The sequence below is a fragment of the Passer domesticus genome, chromosome 1, assembly GCF_036417665.1.
Source record: "Passer domesticus isolate bPasDom1 chromosome 1, bPasDom1.hap1, whole genome shotgun sequence".
Taxonomy (NCBI): domain Eukaryota; kingdom Metazoa; phylum Chordata; class Aves; order Passeriformes; family Passeridae; genus Passer; species Passer domesticus.
This window is the reverse complement of record NC_087474.1, coordinates 14,325,020-14,345,936: the sequence shown is the minus strand read 5'-3', so window position 1 is coordinate 14,345,936 and position 20,917 is coordinate 14,325,020. Positions and strand designations below refer to the sequence as shown.

The 20,917-nt window shown below is 42.1% G+C and overlaps 1 protein-coding gene across 2 annotated transcripts in view; it reads left to right on the top strand.

Annotated features, from left to right (window-relative positions):
- Nucleotides 1–4,251: 4,251 nt before the first annotated feature.
- SVIL (supervillin) overlaps nucleotides 4,252–20,917 on the top strand; it is a 133,474-nt gene continuing 116,808 nt past the window's right edge. For both annotated transcript variants that reach the window (XM_064402765.1, XM_064402628.1), the window contains exon 1: nucleotides 4,252–4,324. The gene's annotated coding sequence lies outside the window, so the exon portion shown is untranslated. The remainder of the gene's footprint in view (nucleotides 4,325–20,917) is intronic.

Below are 20,917 nucleotides of genomic sequence, written 5' to 3'. Positions count from 1 at the left end.
GAAAAAAAGGTGGAATATAAATCCTGATATAAGACTTCAAATGTTTTTACACACAAAGTTTTTTTTTAACCCTGGTACTCATCCATGTTATACAGTGAAATGAACAAGCAGAATCAGAGACCAGCAGTAAAGCACAAAAAATGTATTTCTATACTGTGCATGAAATTTAAAACAAATCACATGCTCCAGCACAGTTTCTTCAAACATCTTTTTCCAAACTCAACAGCTTCTTGGTAAGATGATTTAGGTGATGAGCATGCTTGTATAAATGCCAAGTAGGCCACCAAATATGCACTCCACCTGTAGAAACTGCTGTCCTAACTTATCCCAATTTCCTCTGCATCCCCTATTTTCATTTTTTTCCACTGCAATAATTGCAATAGCACAGACATAAGGCAGGATTACTCCAACATTCTCTACAGCTCCTTTTAGAAAATACATGGAAGTTTGTACTGAAAGTATCTCCTGACAAACAAGAGATTTTTGGGGGATTATGTTGGCACCCCCTCTCCCCACCTGCCCTTTCTCTTCTCTTTATTTTTTGTTGCTCATGAGATGGATGGTTATTATCAGTTTATTATTACTGCTTTTCCACAGACTTTCTCAAATGTCAAGTGAATCTGATCTGGAGTTCAGACCCATAATTACACTGGACCAACTCCAGGAACTCGTAAATAAATCGGGGGTGGCTGCTATGGTTGCCAGAGCTCTGTCATTTTGCTCTTCTGAGGGTGGACAGAGGCTTTGGCTCTTTTCTAAAATTCTACACTTGCTACAGAGTTTTTCACACCTTATTTTAAAAGACCCTAGGCTTTCTTACTGTAGTTTGGCATAGTTTTACCACAGGCACAGAAAGCTACTAGACTGCCACATTGTTGAATATGTTCACCTAGAGAAGCAGCTGAAATGTAGATTATTACTTTTAAATTTTTTTTGTCTGCTTTCTCTACATGTGAGAACCTCACAGGAGCAGACATTATTTCTGTCTCTCTGCTCTGGCCTCTTTGTTGACATTAGGAGTTTACACTGGGCTCCACAGTGAGGCTCATCTTTGTCACAGTGTGTTGACTGTGCTCAGCCACGGAGGTCAGCCCCAAGGCTTGGCAAGAAAGGCCCTCAAGTGCAGAGATGTCTGGATTCAAGATCATGGTTTAAAAGGAGTGGGCACAGCATTCATTCCCAGACCTGGCTTACTGAGCTCTGAGAAGTTTATTAGTGACTTTAAATGTTGCTTTCAAGCCTGTTTCTAATCATGTCAATGCAGCACAGCATCTGGTTACAGAACTGAATCTCCAGGCAGTGCAGGCTTGAACTGAAAACGGTAGAGATATTGATCTTCTGATATTTTTGACACTTTTTTCCTGAAAAACTTCAAACAAACTACTGAAGCACATCATGAGATTTGATCCAGAATATGTAATATTCAGAACATGGTACCTCTCCTTCAACCTCATCTGCAATTAGAACTAATCCCCACATCAGCCATTCATTGATGCAGATGGCAGCACAGATCACAATTTGCACAACTTGATCTACAGTGGGTTTTTACCAGAAGCTAAAATAATTCCTGAAATCAGAACTAATCCTCAGTACAGACAAGGCCTCAGACTGCCAACTAGTTCCAAATGTTTTTAAGATGTGAATGCTTGTATGCTGCCAGTGGGACCGAGATGACCAATTCTTTTCACGTGGGTCACTCCAAGGCCAGCAAATGGTATCAGCATTTCCCCAGTGCTACCCTGGCTCACAGACACACAGTCACATAAAGGTGAAAGTTTCTGGACTCCTTCATAATGGATTGAGTCATTGTGTCTTCTGCAGAGCACTTTTCAAAACAAAGCAAAATACTTTATGGAGTGGAAAACACTGAATTATTTGCAAAAAAATGTCATTTCTTTTCTATATCCCTCCCCAGGGAGCCCATTGTTCAAATAAGTATTTGCTTGTGCCCCAAAGTACAGATGTTTTTGACTCTTGTCATAAATCAAACATGCTTATGTCTAACACATTAAAAAAGAGTAGAAAATAGCAGACATGGATTAAGACAGTTGGTCTGACCCAAATTATAGTTCTTCAATACTGTTAATTTTTTGCTGATTCTTCTGGGAACAAAAGATTCGACAACATCATTGTGCTTCCCTCCTCTCCCTTGGAATTAAAATCAATCTTTTACTCCTTTTGAAATGTAAATTTGAAATAATCATGTATCTGGATCATGGATTAAGTCTGCAGGAGTAAAGTCTCTGGCAGAAGATGGCAGGGACTGTGCCTAAAGCTAAATCCAGACACACAAATCAGTTCTGAGCTCGGGTGAAAACAGAGTTCTGGTTAAATGGGTTGCAGGTTTTCAGTTACCAAAGTTCCATCAAGAAACCATTCTGATATTTGAAAACAAGTAAGAACAGCCTCATGTCATCTACACAAAAAGCAAATTTAGCATTCCAATTACTTTTTTGTCCCCTCAGACAATTCTCGCAGGCTTGTTTTAAAGGGCATTTTTTTCAGAATCAGAATTCCATCTCTAACCCTTGACAGTTCTAGTGAGATGGTGCTGCCTCTTTTTTTCCATAAGGAAGGATAAGCCTTTGATAGTTTCAAATAGGGATGTTGAACAACAGGACAAATTTTCTTGAAAGGCAGCAGGATAAACTGTATTTTCAAGGTCAGTTTTTTAATCCATGGCTTTTAACCTTGCTCTGATTTATGTTTGACCTCCTTTCCACAGTAGTTTTCTTCCTTCTCTCCTTCAGACTGGAAGGACATGTCTATGCTCTCTATTTGATGTGGGTTTCATGTATCTGCACAAAGTAATTCATAACCACTTGGCAAAAGGCATGTGCCCACACCACATCATTATCCTGCAATTAAGAAAATTCTCCCTGCCACAAAGCTATAAAGCCCAGTGATGTTTCAAGCTAGGCCCTCAATATTCATTCTGAATTCATCTGGGGCACGTTGCTGTGGTGCTGCAGAGAGATTTTGTTGCATGCCTCGTAAAATACTTGTTGAGCATTGATTGGGAATTTTTTGGGTTTGCCTCATCTCAGCATGTTTCCATACCTCAAGATTTTCTCCTGCTTCTCTGCACAGACTTCACACAGATATAGAGAAGATAGCTCTTTGCAAATGAATGGAACAGAAACATGTTATTGTGTTTGGTTCTGGGCGTCCTCTACCTAAGTGGTCAGGTTTAACCCATTGTTCAAATGATTTTTAAATTTTTGATTATTCTCTCTGTGTTGTTGATCAGGTCGCAGGTTGCTTTGTAAGACTTGATCAAGCAGGTCTTGAATTATCCATGTAATTCACTTACAAAATATTTTAGTAAAGTAAAACTGAAGTGAAAGGAAGATAAAAAGATTCTGCCCTCTGGGATGATTAATATTAGTTAGTTTCAATGCTGTGTTTCCCTTTTACTGCGTGGACAAACACCTTCGCTGCATCAGAGGTGAAGTCTGTACCATGTTATTTCCTCCACCTTCCTAATGATGCCTTGACTTTAAATAAATACATCCGAGGGAAAAAAAGTTTCACCATTTAAGTAAAATGTGGCGATGACTTCCCGACTTCTACCTCATGTGGCCCCAGGAGTAGGGAAGGAGCAGGGCATTTATGGATTGCTCCTTCAGACAGCCCTCTCCCCAAGGTCTCCCAGGATCTGCCGCAGCCCAGCAGAGCAAACTCTTCCCTCAGGTTGAGACAGCCTGGAAAGGTGGTGCAAGTTAATAAAGAGAGCAGCCGTGTGTCTGAATGTACACTACAGAGAGACACTGTCCAGAATCGCTGCTAATGGAGGAGCTGCCCATGAACGAGCGTGTGAGTGACGGCACCGAGCGCTCCCAGCCCCCTGCTGCACCGGGGCTCTCTCGCCAGCCCTGCTCTCCTTTGAACAACTGAAAATTCTCCTGGCCACGCTCGGTGAAAGGGACCCAAAAATGCCGCTCAACCCACGCCGGGCGCGGCTCCTTTAAGGCGCGGAGCGGCGCCCGCGGGAGCGCGTTCGGTCCGGTCCTGCCGCGGGGCCGGGGGCTCGGCCCGGCTGGGCTGGGCTCGGCTGGGCTGGGCTCGGCTCGGCTGGGCTCGGCCCGGCTCGGCTCGGCTGTTCCCGGGCCGCTCCGCCCGCTCCGGGGGGCGCCGAGCCCCGGGGCCGCCCCGCCCGGCCCGGCCCGGCCCCGCCCCGCCGGCAGGAGGCGGCCGCCCCCGCCCCGCTCCGCCCCGCCGGCCGGCCGGAGGCACGGACGGACGGACGGACGGACTGACTGACTGACGGGCGGGCGGACGAGGCCGCCGGAGGCAGCGGCTGCCCCGAGCCGCCGGGTGCGAGGTGAGTGGCGGCGGCCGCGCTCCCGCCCCGCTCCCCGCGGGAGGGGAGCCCGCACGGCGCTGCCCCCGGGCACGGCGCTGCCCCCGGGCACGGCGCTGCCGCCGTGGCGGGCGCTCCGCGGGCTCCCCGCGCTCCCGGGCAGCGCCCGCGGTGGCGGAGGCGCCGCGCGGAGCCCGCCCGCTGCCCCCGCCCGCCGCGCTGTCACCCCGGCTCGGGGCTCGCCCGGCGCGGCAGCCGTGAGGATGCGGGGCTCGCCCCGCACGCCGGGAGCACCTGCTCCGGGGCCGGGCTGCAGCCGGGGCCGCCGGCGGCTCCGCGGGGCTCGGCGGGCACGGCTCGGAGGGGGCGCGGCGCTGGGGCCGCTCCCGGGGCCGCATCGCAGCGGGGCTGAGAAATGTTTGGAGGAGTTTTGTCTCTTCTTTCAGCTGGAAAAGGAAAGGCATCGGCGGCGGCGGCGGCAGCGCGCACGTGTGATGTAGAGAAAGAGGGACTTGGTGATGCTGGCTGGTTGCAGCTCAGTGGGATACCGGGAAAGGAGGACAGAATCAACAGGGCGCTTGTTGAGTGGTGCACGGAGCCGCTTCGGCCCGGAGCCCCCGAGCTGCTTTGGAGAGACTGAGTACTCGCCTTAAATGGCTCAGCAGTGGGGTTCTGGCTTGCCCCGACTTGTCCAAACTCCAGCAAACAATATGACGTTTAGAAAGGGGGGAAACAATGTGGTGTTGTGATTAATAGGAGAAAAATGAGTAGGGTATGCTGATGGTTATGAGTGCAGTAGGGTTTTACACAGAGCATGGATACCCAGTGCTGCAGAGCTGTCTACTTAATTACAGCGTTGCATCCATTCTACTAATAACACTTCTTGCAGTCTGAGGGGTCATGATCATGGATTATGACTCTTTCTTAAAAGAGACTTTAGTGGTGTTTCGAAGACTGAGTGTACTCAAGTTTATTACTTGGCAGGGGGCAGCAGCATGAAGCCTGGGAATGATAATAGGAAGTGAACGTTACTCATTTAGTTTTGATGTTGTGTCTTTGACGGTTATAAGTGTCATCATAGACTGATCCTAGCTCAGATAGCATCTCATGCACTGAAAGACATTACTCTTGTCCTGGCTGGTACCTCCTTCTTCTAGCTGTGCAAGCAGTCCCTCTGATATGGAATATGTTCTGAACAAGTCTGGTTATTTTTATAATGGGCAAATGTGTTTCTGGAAGAGTAAACCAGACTGTATCATACTGAAGAACGTTCTCAGCCTGTAATATCTTAATCTCATCTGTTCAAAATGAAAACAACAGCCACCAGAAAACTGAAACCACTCTTGACTGATGCACGTGGCTCATGAGGTCTGTGACAACAGAACGGTGTGCAGTGTTCCTACACTGAGGTGTGTTCCTCAGACCTGGAAGTGCAGCTCGAGGTGAGGATGGGCTGTCTGCTGGCTCTGTGTAAGCAGCAGTAGGTCCAGCCTGAGTTTTCAGAGAAACAGTCCTGGTTGCTTTATGGTCCTTTTGGAGCCTTCATGAGATAAAAGTTCTTGTCCTGGAGACTGGAAAGGAATAGTGGTGATGAGCTCCGCTCCTAAAACACGGGCTTGACAGCTGTTCTTGCCAAGAGATGTTCTTACCTGGCGGGACATTGAGAGGCTTGAGATGTCACCCTGTTCTGCACTGCCCCCTGAGGCTGCAGTAAAAGGGCTTTGACCTGGTCCTTAAATGCATCTGGGCCTAGGAAACGGCACGGTGAGATGCACTAGAGCAGTTTGCTCAGTTCCAGTTCTGCTTTGTTTATCTGTGTGGAGGCTTTGTTACATGTTACTGTGTTAAGTGAGATGCAGTTAAAATTTTGATTTGCTATCCTGATAGGAAATATGCTTCAGCTTTCACTTTAAAGTAGTTAATTGTAATGCTTAAAGAGTTGTATCCTATCCTTAAAGAGTTGTATCTAGTTGTATATGTGCACGCCTGTGAGTTTAGCTGGCTGTGGTATCATTACAAACCTCTCTGATACAGGCAGGACCAAAGTGTTTGTCCCGTGTAGAAACTTCTGCAGTCACCAGAGAAAAGTCATGGGTTTTTTTCACAATAAAGCTCTGAACAAAATTCCTGTCTTCAGGTGAGTGTTAGCTCCTGCTAGGTGCGGCCTGACTGTATTCCCCTGGGGGAATCATTTCACACCCTTTGTTTCTCTAGAAAATTTATAGTTCCCAACTGAGCTGCTCGGTTCTGAGTGGATGCAAACCATGCTGACTCATATGCTGAACTGCAGCCTTGCTCCATGTAAACACAGGCACACTTCTAAAATATTTAATTTGTAATGTCCTCTGTGGAGAGCTATCCCACAGCTCCTGGCATAACTCCCAGAAGCAGCAGATTCTGGGGTTCTGGGAGTTTCAAAGGCCATTGGTGCCCAGCGGGATAATCATCTGAACTAGTTTAGTGTAGTTTATCCTGGCACTGGGACAGTTCAAACTGAACAGGTATTTAATCTTGCTTAAAGCAAGTCTGCTTTGAACAATACGTGGTATGTGTGTGAAGGATCTGGAGCCTGTTGGGACATGGCTGTCAGGAGATCTGCGTGGAGGGAAATCTTTGTTATGGCAAGTACACTTTTGTAGATGTACCTCCCAACAATTTCTAAAACAACCTCTGTGGGCAGTTATAGTAAAAGCAGGAATAAGCTATTAGAATATTTGTTTTCTTAGTTCCTCTCTGGCAAATACCAGTGGTAATTAATTGTCTTGTGAAATACCCAAGTTTATCTCCACGGGTAAAATGCATGTTAAAAAATACTTCTCAGAAATACGGAAACTCATGCCCATTCATGCACATAAAAATTCTCATTCTTGTAATTGCACATAAGTTACAGTATATGATTTGGCTGCAAAGCAAGTAAGTGGAATTAAAGAATGATTTCTAAGTACACCTATTTTGTCTGTACCTGCTAAGTACAGTATTGGAGTTTTAAGATAAGTATCTTCTCCTTTAAAACAGTAATTAGTTCAGTGGAGACTAGTTGATGAGAAACCATAGTTCTTTTGTTCTTTTGTGTGTTTTAAAATTTGGGGTTTTTTTTTTTTTTTTTTTTTTTTTTTTTTTTTTTTTTTTTTTTTGTTATGAGCTTGGTTGAAAGAGTGATGCATTACAATAAGGAGAGTAATTTGGGAGAGGTTCAGTGATCTTATGGATGGGGTCTAGATCAATCCCCTGTCACTTGCTCAGGTGGGCTGTCAGTGCATTAACTGTAATAGTTAAACTTCATCTGTTTACTGAACTGTGTCCAGCTTTGCTGATGTCACAACTCATCCCAACATCCTGCAATGTTTTAAGCTTCAATTCTTAATTTTTTATTTTGAGAACAAGACTCTAGAGACACTGGAGTAGTGGGATGTACTCAAAACTGGGTATGTCTGGGTTGCAGAAGTGGTTCCAAACCCTGGAGAAAAGGCCCCTGGTGCAAATGGGGCTCTGGAGCTCCCTGAGGTCCCTTGGGGATACAAACCATCGCTCCCAGTGCTTGTATCCATGCACTGTCAGTGCAGCAGGAAAAGCAAATCCATGCTCTTACCTTTACAGATGGGAGGATTTGGAGGTAGTGTGCTTGTTACTTCTTTGACTGCAGGAAGGGTACCTGGCATAGAACTGTTGTGGTTCAGGAAGCATCTTTACTGTGAGTATGATTGAAGGCTAAGCTTATTTTCCTTCTTTATTAATATGGGGAATTTCCTTACAAATGTGGGTTAATTCACAAATTAATTTCACTAGAAAGCCTTCTTTATCTGAAGGCTGAAATTGAAGTGTACAGATGTGTCATTTTGTTGCTTAAGTGTGCAGAGAGATACATTTGCCATTAGCAGAGTCCCATTAGTTATGAGGTAGTCCTACAACCCATATTTCAAAATCCTGCTTTCTATGATGGCTGTTAGTGGCATTTTTCTTTGTAAAAGCAAAGGAAGTTAAAAATTGTGTCTGCATCTATTATTGTTGCTAGGACAGCTGTCTTTGTCCAGTTTTAACCATCCTATTCTGAGTAGCTCCTAACTGGGGTTGTAACTTCAATGGCCATGTGCAGAGGAAGTAGAAGTGGAGGTCTTTCAATGCTATCTCTTTCTCTCAGTCAAAAATATTTCTTGTGAGTTACACTAGTTTTAATCAAGTTGCAATGAGTTGAAATGTTCCATTACTAACTCTGTTCTGGTGCCTGGTGTAATTAGGGCTGATATAGTTACGATATAAATTAATTATATTAATTAATTATATTAATTAATTATATTTATTAATTATATTAATTAAGCCAGTTCCTTAGCACTAATTAGTCATGGTTTTTCTTGAGCAAGACAGATGGCACCGCTGATACTGTGCTTCTGAAACTTGAAAACTGGGAAGATCTCTTGAAATAAGGTGATGCAATTTTTGTACGAGGTCAGGTTCAAAATTATGCCATCTTCAGATGGCAATTGTGAAACAAGTGAGTGCTCCTTGCAACATGCTATCAGTTATTGCATAAGTAGGAATGAAACAAGGGCCAAACCTCTGTCTAGGTGGGCAGAGGGATGTGCTGCCTTCAGGTGCCAACTCACTTTTACACCAATGTGCAACACCAGAGTGAAAAAAGATGTAAAATAGCTCATGTTTATTCAAACCCTCCTTTCCAGCATACTCAGCGTCTTCCTCTGAAGTGGAAAGCTAACTTCTGTGTAGTCTGTGTTAAGTGCTTGTAAATGGCTGTCTTCCTAACTCTAGCTGGAAAATACTGTCATGGGAGAAGTTTTTTTGTAAGTTAGATGGCAACCTGTTAGTCTGAGTAACACATTGTTGGAAACTGTTGGTGTAAAGCAGCAGCAGCAGCCTGGGAAGCTCTGTGACCCTAAACCAGACTCGTTTTAGAGGGTAACTTCTAATACAGAATCTTGTACAGTTTGGTCCAGTTGGAGGGTCAGCTGTCTGCTTTGCAGCTCAGACTGCTTCCTTTTGAGATGAAAGCCATATTTTGTGAATGTGAACTCCTTTTTATCTGCTTGCTGTGCTTGTCTGGGGGAAGGAGCAGCTGTAGTCCATTCGCCAGGCCTGCATTTGGCTGTTGCTGCCATTGTGTTGTGTGTAAACATGTACCATTATTTTGGATCATATAGCAGCCTGTTCAAAAGGGTCTCGCATTCCCCAGCTGTTCTGCAACTTTTCCATCTCTGAGCTTGCCAGCTGCTTAATACAGGCAACTGTAGCTGCATTTGTTTCTCTGGTGTTAAGTATTAGTGGAGATAAAATTGACTTGTTAAATGTTAGATGGTGGGAGCCCCTCTCCTGCTTCGAATGGACTTAAAACAAAAGCAGACTGTTCTTACCACATCGAAGTTGCTAGAAGTTTTCTTTGTCACTAGTTGAACGGACTGCATAAAAATCTTTGTTTTGTAGATTTGAAACAGACACATAACACAATTGTGTTTACATACACAGCCACAGATTGTAGCAGTAACTAATCCGAAAGAACTGGGTTACAAAAAGGTGTGCCTTAAAGCCATGTCAACAGCTCATTTGTTTAACCACTTCTCTGAACAGTGTTCAGTTTGACAATGCATCCTGTGCTCCCTTGTCAGCCAACCCTTTGTTTACTGAATCTGGGAGCTTTTGTTTCAGTGGCAGCACTGCTCCGACTGGATGTCAAGGAAGGAGCAGGGGCTCTGCAGTGTCTTGTATGTGCAGTGAGTGCTGAGTCCAGGTGAGGAGCCACAGGCTGAAACCTGCCTTTTCCAGCCTGCTCTCCCTGCCATGAAAGTGATAGGAAAGGTCTGGAAAATGTTTTGTGTGACTGAACTCCTCTTTACTGCAGCTTTGAGTCCATAGCTATCTGCCTGGAGATACAGAAGTTGAAAGTCAGAGTAAATTCTAGCTCCTTTGGAAAAAGAGATAATTCTGTTCATGACTAAAGTTACTATTCTAATCACTTAACCTGTTCTGGCAGTTTGAAACTTGGGGTGAGGAGGAGTGTATCCTTGGTTGCTGCAAGAGACTGCTAAAGATAGTGATACAGCAAAGTTTCCAGAGGCTTGAGCTGGTGCCCTTGATTAGTGTTCCTTACTCCTATACAAGGGGATAAATCAGGTATTCACCTGAAATAATTTTAAATGCAGTTTGTATTTGAAAAATGTAAATGGTTTGGTTTTTCATGGTTTTGCTATTCGTTTCATGGTGAAGGAGACTGGAAGAGAATGACTTGTGCATTCTTGCTCCTGATTGCAGAAAAGATTGCAAGGCTGCCTCTGCCCCAGGGTCCAAGTTACCCATTGTAACTGGCCTGAATACCCTATTATTCAGAGAGGAAATTTCCAGGTGACTTTAAATATATTTCTTTTTTTCTACCTCTTTTTTTCTCCCACCCTTTCACCAGGCCTGCTCTATCCTTGCTGGTTGTAGCTTTCATGTTCATGTTAAACATCAACACTACCTAAATTATGCTAGGATGACTCTGGCTTCATAATAGAGCCTTGACCTGTAAAAACAAAAGCAAAACCATAAAAAAAGTCTTTTGATTTAAGGTGGCATGTTTCAGGATCTGTTTTTCGTATCTCCAAATAGCTCAGAGTTTGAACTTTTCCACTGTAGTGCAAGTATCTTAAAACAAGTTGGAACACTATTTGGCTAGATGCTTGCACTTGTCTTCTGGAAAGTTAATTTTTCAAAGTCAGTGTTGGAGCACTAAATCATTATTTGTCTGAAATCATAGCAGAAATACATGTTTATAGTTTGAAATGATCATACTGGATACATGTTAGCTGAGCAGAGTGATAGATATTAGATTAAAATGTCTAGCTAACACAGAAAATGTAGAAATGCATGTGAGTTCTGGATTTAATAATTACATATATGAACAGTTCTTTAGAAAACCGGTAACAGGGTTTTTTTCAGAACAGCAGATTGACCAGATTTCAAAAATAGAGGGAGACAACCAAGTGTGATACTGAGAGCATGGAGAGAGGATAGGGAATGGAGAAGGAGCTTCTATCGCACAGAAAGTTAGGGAGAGCATCTTAACATTTTAATTTTTTTATGTGCTGCTGGTTAATTCATAAACCCCTTTGGAATGAGTTTAGGGAATGGACACAGAGGAGATTGGGAGAAGTGGATTTTGAGAAGTAAGAAAGTAAGGAAGTGTTAGTTTGTCCTCAGTTGAACAGAGGAGGGAGTATCTGATTAGTGATTAGTGGTCAATTATTGAAGGCTTTAGGAGAAAGAAATATTTCTTTCAGAAGGTGGTGGGAAGTGAAGTGAAAAGATTTTAAATGGCCTTAAATTGGCTAAACATGTTTAAAATAATAGAGGGGGAGAAGGAAGGGATTATCGTCTCACCCACCTCCTGAGACTGTTTTTAATGAAGTTGGTGAATGTTTTGGGAAGGCATAAAAATAAAGCATTTGAGAAAGCTTTTTGTTAGGTGTTTTTCTTTCTTTCTTTAAATGAAGGGCTCTGCCAGTGTTTTTAACTTGGCTTAAATTTGCTCCATCCTCTACAGGGGAAAATATTTATTTTAAAGTTTCCTCTAAACTTAAATTGGCTTCCTAGCCACTTTAAAGACATGTCTGTCTATGTTATACCTTCTAACTCCAGGAATGCTGAAAACTCTAAGGCTTAATGAAGGAGGAGACCTTGTTGATTGCACAGGAGAGCAGCATTTCTAGCAGCAGAAAAATTGCTGTTCTGAAAATGTAGCTTGAATTAATCCCTTCCACCTTTGTTTCTTTTTGCTGTTGTTAATGATTTCTTTTGCTCAATGCTAAATGCTGTCGTGCCTGCTTCACTCCACTGATTCTTCCACTGCTCTCTGGGACTAAAAATTATGGTATGTGTCAATTTAAAGACAGAAATAAAGCAGTGGCTCTAATAGAGCTTCTTCACTAAGCTGCAAGCTTATGAGAGTTCTGATCTTTCCTTTGGCACTTAAAGTTATTTCTCTCCAGGGTGGTCATTGCAGCTCTTAGTGTGGGATGTCCTGCACACTGAGGAGTTTGGGTGCCTGTTATCTCACAGGTTGTGTGGCTCAAGTCTCTGCTCTATGTGTAGTTTATCAGCCATGTGCACAGCTCCCTAGAGACCACACAAAATTGTCTCTATCACTGGAAAGATTCAGGGCTTTGAAAGAAGGTTGCTTAGGCAAAATTTGCAATAATGAACAAAATTACAAAAAGAAAGCAATATATTTACTAGGTAATATGTGTCAGTAAGAATCTGGCTTAGTTAGGCTCTGCTGCTAGGGTTGCCTAAACAGCTACTTGAGTTCTGGCTGCTTTGCCTTGTTTGTGTGCTGCACGTGAGGCTGTGTTCTCATCTGTAACCTGCATTTAGCTGTAAACTGCTGAAAAATTCCAGCACTGCTGCTTCTTCTCCCACCTTACTGTACAAATCTCAGCTGAGGTATTCCTGTTCAGATCACCCTGTTGGCTTTAGGCTTAGACTAGTTCAGTCAGAGTCTTCTGCCATTTGTGGTTTGAAGTATATGCTGTGACAAATATTACTTCAAAGGAGTTTGTACAAAACTTGACCCTTGCAAAGCTCAGAGAGTAAAGACTCTCCAGCACTTATAAACACCCTGAGCATGGGATTGCACCAAACCTCTTCGGGATGCTCCCCCTGGGCCCGTCCTCTTCCTTCCTGTTGTACTGCAGAGTGCCAATAGTTGACAGGCAAAGGATTTGTTTTTCCTGAAATACACTTGTTTGTCTTGTCTCCATAATATTTGTTGCATGCCTGACTCGACAACTTGCATGCAAATGCCTATTTTTGTACTGTTTCTGTGGGTTGGCAGCAAAGTAGTTGTGGCTTCCTACTGCAAGCAAAAGCCTGGTGTATGGAAGCGAGTTGTTTATATGGATTCCTGGTATGGAATGCAAGTTTAATTTTTTTAGCTTGAAACTAAATTGTGTTGAGTAAAATTAACTTTGATTTTAAGCGACACTGAACCCAGTTAAACAATTTTCTAGGGCTTACATGAATAGAAGCAAACTATAGCATAGCTAACTACTGCTAGGGATGCATTTCAGGTTCTTAAAATTTGTGGTTTAAGAGGGGAATGCTCAGCTTATACTTCTGTAATAAACTTCATGTCTGAAGTGCACTGTGTGGTGTACCCTGCTGGGATAGAACAGCCACAGATAACTTGAAGGGATTTGTGTGGGCAGGGAGAAGGCAGATGAAACATTCCAGGTGAGATATAAATTTCCATGGCCTGGTTTGGGAACCTGACCTGCCTTACAGTAAGAGACAGAGAGCTGTGGAAAAGAAGTTACCAGTGATTTTGTTTCATCTGACCTGCTGTTAGAGGACCTAGTAGCCTTTAAAAGAAATCTTTAAAGCAGTATTTGGTTGAACATGCTTTTTCTGGACTCCCAGGAGGTGTTTGCCAGCAAGGAGCTGCTGACATCAAAAACAAAACCCCAAAAGGCCCATATATGTGTGTGAAGTAAGGAAGCTGGGAATGAGAGAGGTTTTGTGCTGAACTTCAGCTGAAAGATCTTTCCAAATGCAATAAAGAAATGGGGCACCTTCATTACTGCCTTCAAAAATTATGATGACTTGTGAGACTCCTAGAGCAACATACAAATGACGACAGTGCTCTTCAATAAAACAAATATTCCTTCTTTAAATGTTTCTTATTCAAAGACCAATATGAGAACTTATAATCATGCCAATCACCTCTGAAACAAAGCAAGTAACCTTGGTGTTACAGAGGTTTGTTTCTTAAGGAAGCCCTGAAAAAACTTTTTCCATGAACATGTTGGTATGAATTGGCATTCTTCCTTGCACAGGAAACCACAAATTCTTACTGCGGAAAACTTCTAGCTCTTGTAAAACAGTCATTAGTTTTGTGTATTAAATGTTCAGAATGTTCTAGGTTTTTGGGGGTTTTTTTGTGTGGCCTCTGGAGAGCTGCTCTAAGAACTGCTTCTCCTTTGATAAACAGAAGATCACTTGCTCAGATGTTTCCAGTCACTTGCAGTGCATGCTCCTGGGGCTTTCATACTTCTCAAATGCCTGCAAGCCTGAGACCATCTTTATTGCTCAATTATTTTTACCCCCTCAAGTCTGACAGTTGCAGCAAGTGAACATGATCCCTGTATTAAATGCAGCAATGTGTTTGATGAGTTGCTTTGTTAGGGCATCTGAAACGGGTGCAGTTGAAGTTGCCTTTGGTGGTGGGGCAGCTCCTGGAGCAGTCATTCTGTGCACACGCACACAGACACACCCTGTGCTTGTGTGCACTCCCTGGAGCACTTGTGTGCACTGTCAGTGTGACTTGTACTCCTCTAGTATGTGATGTGTACTACAGGCTGGGAGCTTCAGTTTCAGGTGACTTGAAAAATTACTTCTGTGACTTCACTGAGCATCCCTATTTTTCTTTATGCTAGTCTTTTTCAGTCTTTTTCTTTTTCTTTTAAATCTCTATTCTGGATTTGGTGTGCAAGCTATGATCAAACTGCATGTAAAGTAAAACCCCTTCTTAGCTAATTTTTACTTAGTTTTTGTTCCTTTCTAATACACTATCAAGAGTAGTACTCAAATTACACAGGCACATTCTTTTTGTTTTTTTTAATGACAGAAGAAAGGACAATGGTGGGGGATATAGCAAATCCCATAAGCTAGCAGTGATAAAAGTTTGTTGTTTTTTGAGGGTTTTTTTGTAGTGCAGGCTACTTGTTTGAAACAGCTTTATCATATCTTCATCAATGTTTTATAGTTTCTACTATTTTGGAGTGTTAGCTGGGTTCTCAAGTACTGGAACGTTACTGCTGCTATTTAAGGCAGGACATCTGTCATGATGTGTCTAGAGTCTGATTTCCCCAAGCCTGAACAATTCTTGCCTTTATGCTCTACCTATGTAGCCCTTGCTCTTTTTACAGCCTAAAAATAACACAGAAGTTAAACAACTCTGGAAGTCTGTAATTTCTGAGAGCAGCAACTTGCCAGTAGCTGTGTCTTGTGTCTTCTGCACAATGCTTTGGCAGAGTTTCTATAATTTGCTAAACTAGGCCAAATTAACTTTTCTTTCTGGTCAGGTGTAACTTTCTGTACTGGAAGGATGTGCACAAAACAAATGCATGCTTCTCACACACAGTGTTGACTCTGCCTCATGCTGCACACCCCGAGGCTTCTGGGACCCAGCCCTAGCAGCATCCTCCTGGTGTCCTGCCCTCGCTTTCCTCCCTTCATTCTGAAGTCATGGCTTGCACACTGACTTCTTGGGATTTGGGACTTTTCCCTTCCAGTACCCTCAGTGTTAGCTGCTCTCTCAACTCTGGTTTATGTCCCAACAGCTGTTCAGTTTGAAGGCTTTTATTGTAAATACTTTGTACAATATTATTACGGTATTATCAAGTATTCTGTGCACAGGATAATGAGGCAACTCTGTGGAGCCTCAGAACTCTTCTGTAGAACAGCAGACTCTTTTAATCTAGAGAAATTATTCCCCTTCTCCCACTGTAACCCTACTCTGAAAACTTTGTTCTAGAGACAGTTTTAATGAGGTTTGAAACCTGTATCACAATTTTCAAAACAACCCCTTTATGTCTGTGGCCTTTCAACAATGCCATTTTTGGGGATGAAATTTCATTACTCTTAACAGCTCTCCTCCCATTTCCCTCTTTCCTTCCTGCTCCCAGCTGTATGCATGTGCTGATTATTCTGGGGTGGTTCTAGTCCACTCCTTCAGCTTTGTAAGCTGCTTTATCTCAGGTTTTGGTTGCTGGATCTGTAGATCAGTGTCTGCTGTTAGTGAACCAAGGAAGGTCTCAGACCTCCAAGGTATGTGGGAGCTGGTGCAGTGGGGACAGTGTCAGACTGGACAAAAAAATCTGTTCTCTGCACAGTTCAGTTTGCCTAGCATGGATCTATACATGAACATGAGTTTTCTGATGGCACCTCTCAGTTCTGATTTGACGAACTAAAAGCTTTCAAATGGAACCCCTAAATAGTGTTTATTTGAGGCTTAAAATGTTGGAATTGTATTTTTTTCCCTTTGTGTTTGTAGCTCCTATACCACACTGTTTTTATATGTTGTTTGTTTAAAGGAAGCTTTACACTTCTCAGGGAAAATTGCAGCTGGGAAAGGCCTGAAATGATTGCAGTTGCTTGGCTCTGTAGGATTGTAACTGTGTATGACTCTTACTAACCTAAAATTGTAGATAAATTACTGTTTGTCAGATTGTAAAAATGCTGTGAGACCATCCAGCATCTTTTAAAATCAGGCTGAGTTATGGCATTTTGGAGTTACAATGGTCATGGTGACAGTATGTTTCTTTGTACTGATGGACAAAATTAAAGAGACTGGGGAATAAATAGTAAGGAGATTTGAAACAACTATACATGGGTCAATGCAAACAACATAGGAAGTTTTGGGAAGCTTTGTTAAACTCTGGCTGAGTACTTAAAGGTTTACTGGAAAGTAATACAAGCTATTGAACCTGATGGCTTTGGCTTGTGATCACCAGTGAAGGCCTGCTTTTTCACCTAGTTTTGCAACTGGGAATTTACTTTGGCACAAGGAAGATCAGTTTCTTATTTGAGTTAGCAGAATACAAGTGTCTGGTTGGAAACATTCCCAGCAATGAGCTGATTCCTTGCCCTTTCTCTAAATGCTCTATAGTGCCACCAATGCATATTTGGCCACAAAATAATTATGACTACTTGCATAAACTCCAGGATTCTTTAATGTCTCAAAACCACTTCATTATAGGGTACAAGCTGGTCATTTATAAACACTGGCTTGAAACCAAGTAATCAGATTTTACAGAACAGCTTGGTGGATGGTCAGTTTTAGGAGCCCTGGCTTCCCAGGCAGTGCCAGCTGAGTTTCTCAGAGCTATTGCTTCTGGCTGCTGGCTGCATGGCATCCCAGGTGCAGCCTGGCAAACCCCCTGCCAGCCACTGGCCCTGCAACCTGCCTCACAGTACAAGAGTCTTGTGACTGAGGACAGCATCTCCCAGTCCAAGATCTCTAGATTATTGCTGGGCTTCCTTTAGAAAGGACACCTGAGCTGGCTCTGTTGCTTGCTGCAGGTGTTCAATTGCTCCAGTGTTTCGGAGGAGCTGTGCTGTCCTATCAGTATATTCCCCAGGCTGATTCATGTATACATTTTTGACCAATGTAAAAACCACCACACCAAAACAATTTGATTTCAATTTGAAAATTTTTCATTCGGGCAGTAGATGCACATCCAGTGTGTGAAGGGAAGACTCATGGCTGTGTTAAGCTCCAGATGTGAGAGGGTATTCTGCATTACAGGTAGATGAAATAAAAAAGAAATCAGAGCCATCTGGCAATGAGCAGAGTGCAACTGCTTGACTGCTTTGAGCTTCACTTGTATAAATGAACCTCTTCACAGGCTGAGGAGTGTCCTGAAAAGATTCTCATTAGATTTTTTCAATTTTGTTTTTGCATTGTTGTCTGGTGAGCTTATCATCCAAAATACTGCATAATTTGGATCTGAGATTTAGATTCAAAGTTAATGTATCTCCATGGCAAAGTCCATGTTGTTCAGAGATGTTGCTGTGTTAATTGTTAACAAAGGTGCTCTCGCTGCTCAGCTGAGCTGCAGGGTTTGTTAGCTGAGCACTGCTTGCAGCACTCTGTTGTTTAAGTGCTGGTTTTGATGTCCTACAGCACCAACATGTGTAACTTGATTGATGTGACATGGAGGAGCCTTATCCTGGAATGTTCTTCTGGAACTTAGTTGGGACTGTTCAGATTATGCTCAAAAATACTACTTTATATTTTCTCCAGGGCTAATTGCACCATCATTTTGATTAATTGTATTTAATTAATATACTTACTTTGATCTTTGAGCACAAGACCTGATTTTATTTGGTTGTTCATGGCAACCTGAGTATTGTCTTTTACGTTTGGTTTTTGGTTTGGGTTATGTTTTTTTTAAATCCTCTTAATATCTTTTGTATTCAGTGCTGTTGTTCAGAATGAGGATTTATTTGTGTGTGCACCTGCTTAGCAAGATTCACTGTTATGTTTCAGGGGTCTTCAGAGTCTTGCTTCATCTTGTCTACTGCCTTTGCTTCATTTCTGTTTCATTCTTGTGTAGTACTACCCATTTGCAAGACCTTGGAAATACAGTTCTCTCTCCCATGTATAGACAAGTCTTCTGTCTTGTTCCATAATTGCTCAGTGAAGAAATCTCAGTTTGTTGTCAAGGGAGCTCAAGATGTTTTGAGGTGTTGCAGACCAGAAGACCATTGCAGCTCTATAAGAGTTCCTCTGTTTTACAATGTGGTCACTAACATAGCATTTTTGAAAAATTCACATAGGTGAACAGAAGTGCAGTGGGTGACATGAATCCAACATGTCCCTCATTTTGTTATCTTGTTTGAAAAATAGATTTTTTAAAAACTTAAGGAATAATTATTAAATTTATTTTTAATGAAATTAGTTCCATTAATAAGGGAGTTGTTTTCAGTCGTGCTTTCACAAGATTCTTAAGTCCAGGAGATAAATCTAAATGTGGGCAAATGTCCTGTTTTGAATACATTAGGGGATGATCTGAATGGACTAGTGCCCAACCTACTGGCTAAGGATCATGCATGATTAGTCATGTCTTTCTGACTTGTCTGGGGAAACCAAATGTTTATTGTTCCTTCCATTTCTGAATCTTTCTAGAGACTGTGGTTAGCAGTGACTTGCCTTTGGTAGGAAATTCAACTGTTTCTATTTTGGATTTTATGGTTTTCTTTCTATCATTAGTTGATTCTTGGGTATTTGGGAAGTTTCTTTGGTGGGTGTTCCTCCTCAACTTGCTCCAGAGACTTCATTGCTAGACACCAGCCACATCCAGTTGATCCAAGTAGTCCCAGTGGCTGAGGTAACTTGTTTTCTGTTGGAGTTGGATGATGTGTTTGTGCATTTTAGCATGATGCATAATAACCTGTCCAGGAGAGATGCCTGTGGAAAAAAGAAAAGGAAAACAGGATTCCTAATTATGTGATTCTTAGTAGCTTTAGGGAAAGGGCTGCTGGAAGGCAGATTATATTTTATGGGACTACTTTTTTATTATGAGTCTCTATTATAAGACTACTTTTTTGATTATATTTTATGGGACTAATTTTTTATTATGAGTCTGCACCGCTTACATTCTCATTTAGTACTTCAACCTTTGCCTGACCTCACGAAATCTTCTCCTTTAGCCATATTGGCAGTATATTTCTGTTCTGGCCAAAAAAAAGAGAGGCATGCACATTTTAATATGCCTTTTTTTTTCACCACTCAATCATTTTGCCAGAGAGGGGAAGTAGTGTGAGTTTGGAAGGGGGGCATGAGTTATGTGATTGTTGTTGTCTCAACAAATTTTGTCTCTGTAGGTGAAGACCCAGTGAGGGTTAAAAAAAAATTCCAGCAAAACTATTTTTGAGTGTTTTGAAAGCAGACTAATTTGTTTTTGAGAGCAGACTTAATCTGAAGTACTTCATGTTTAAAACTGTACAATTATTATATGTAGAACTGTCTTTTAAAAAGACTTTTTTCCCCGTTAATTCTTGAACTGCAGAAATGGACACCTTCTCTGTTTGGATAAGCGCTGGCAAGTTCAAAACTCTAAGTGGTTTTTGTGATGAATTGGAGTTTCAGAGGTGACACTGCTGTCACTCTTGTCTCTGTCCTTGAATGCAGCAGCTCTGTTCCTCTGTGGTCCTGTAGAAAGCAGCTGTGATTACTCCACTTCTTGGCATGTAAGAAGTTCAACGTCTTTAAAGCAATGAATACTTCATGCTGTGAATGGCTTTGGAGTAACTAATTTAAGTGGAAACTGAGCAGTTTCTTGCTTAAAATGTGCTCCAGGCTGTGTTTGTAAACATTCTAAAATATAATTGATGCATCTGATTTTCAGTATTTCTCTTATATTTCAGAGAAACAGTAAAGTATCAAAATTGATGTGAAATTGATTTGTTTTGGAGAAAGAGAACAGACTGGCTGTAAGGAATGACTCTCTAGACCTTAGTGCTTGGTATTAACCCTGAAACTTATGTACTAGGGATGCCATAGACTTAAATTACAATAAGGAGATAACATGTCAGAAAAATGAGTCAGAAAAGTGAGATAATCTAAGAAAATCAAATAAACTCTCCCTTGTAATAATGAATTATTGAATGTATGGGGTTTTTTTGAAGAGGTGGTTAAGAACTGTAATTTGCATAATGGAATGTGTGTTTTAAAGGAAAAAATCTGCTATTGTTATGAAGTCAGATCATGCAAATGTCTGAGTTTTTCAAAAATTCACTTTGAGGACTTGGAAGACAGTAAGTGTGTGTGGAAATCTGCTCCGTAGTACTGTTAGGTTGGCAGGAGACATTGGTTTATATGCTAATAAAATATTGCTTTCATGAGTGTTGCTACTCAATAAGACTAAGAATATTATCATTTGGTTTTGCAGTCCTAAGATGTCCTAAATAATTGATGCCCCTTGCCAAAGGACCTAAGAGAGGCACTGTAATGGAACCATCTGTGATGTCCCATTTTAGTTGTTAAGGAGCTATTAAATAATGAAGCCTTTAAACGCAAGATTGTATTTCATTTTGGCTAAAATTGGCATTTATTTAATTACAATT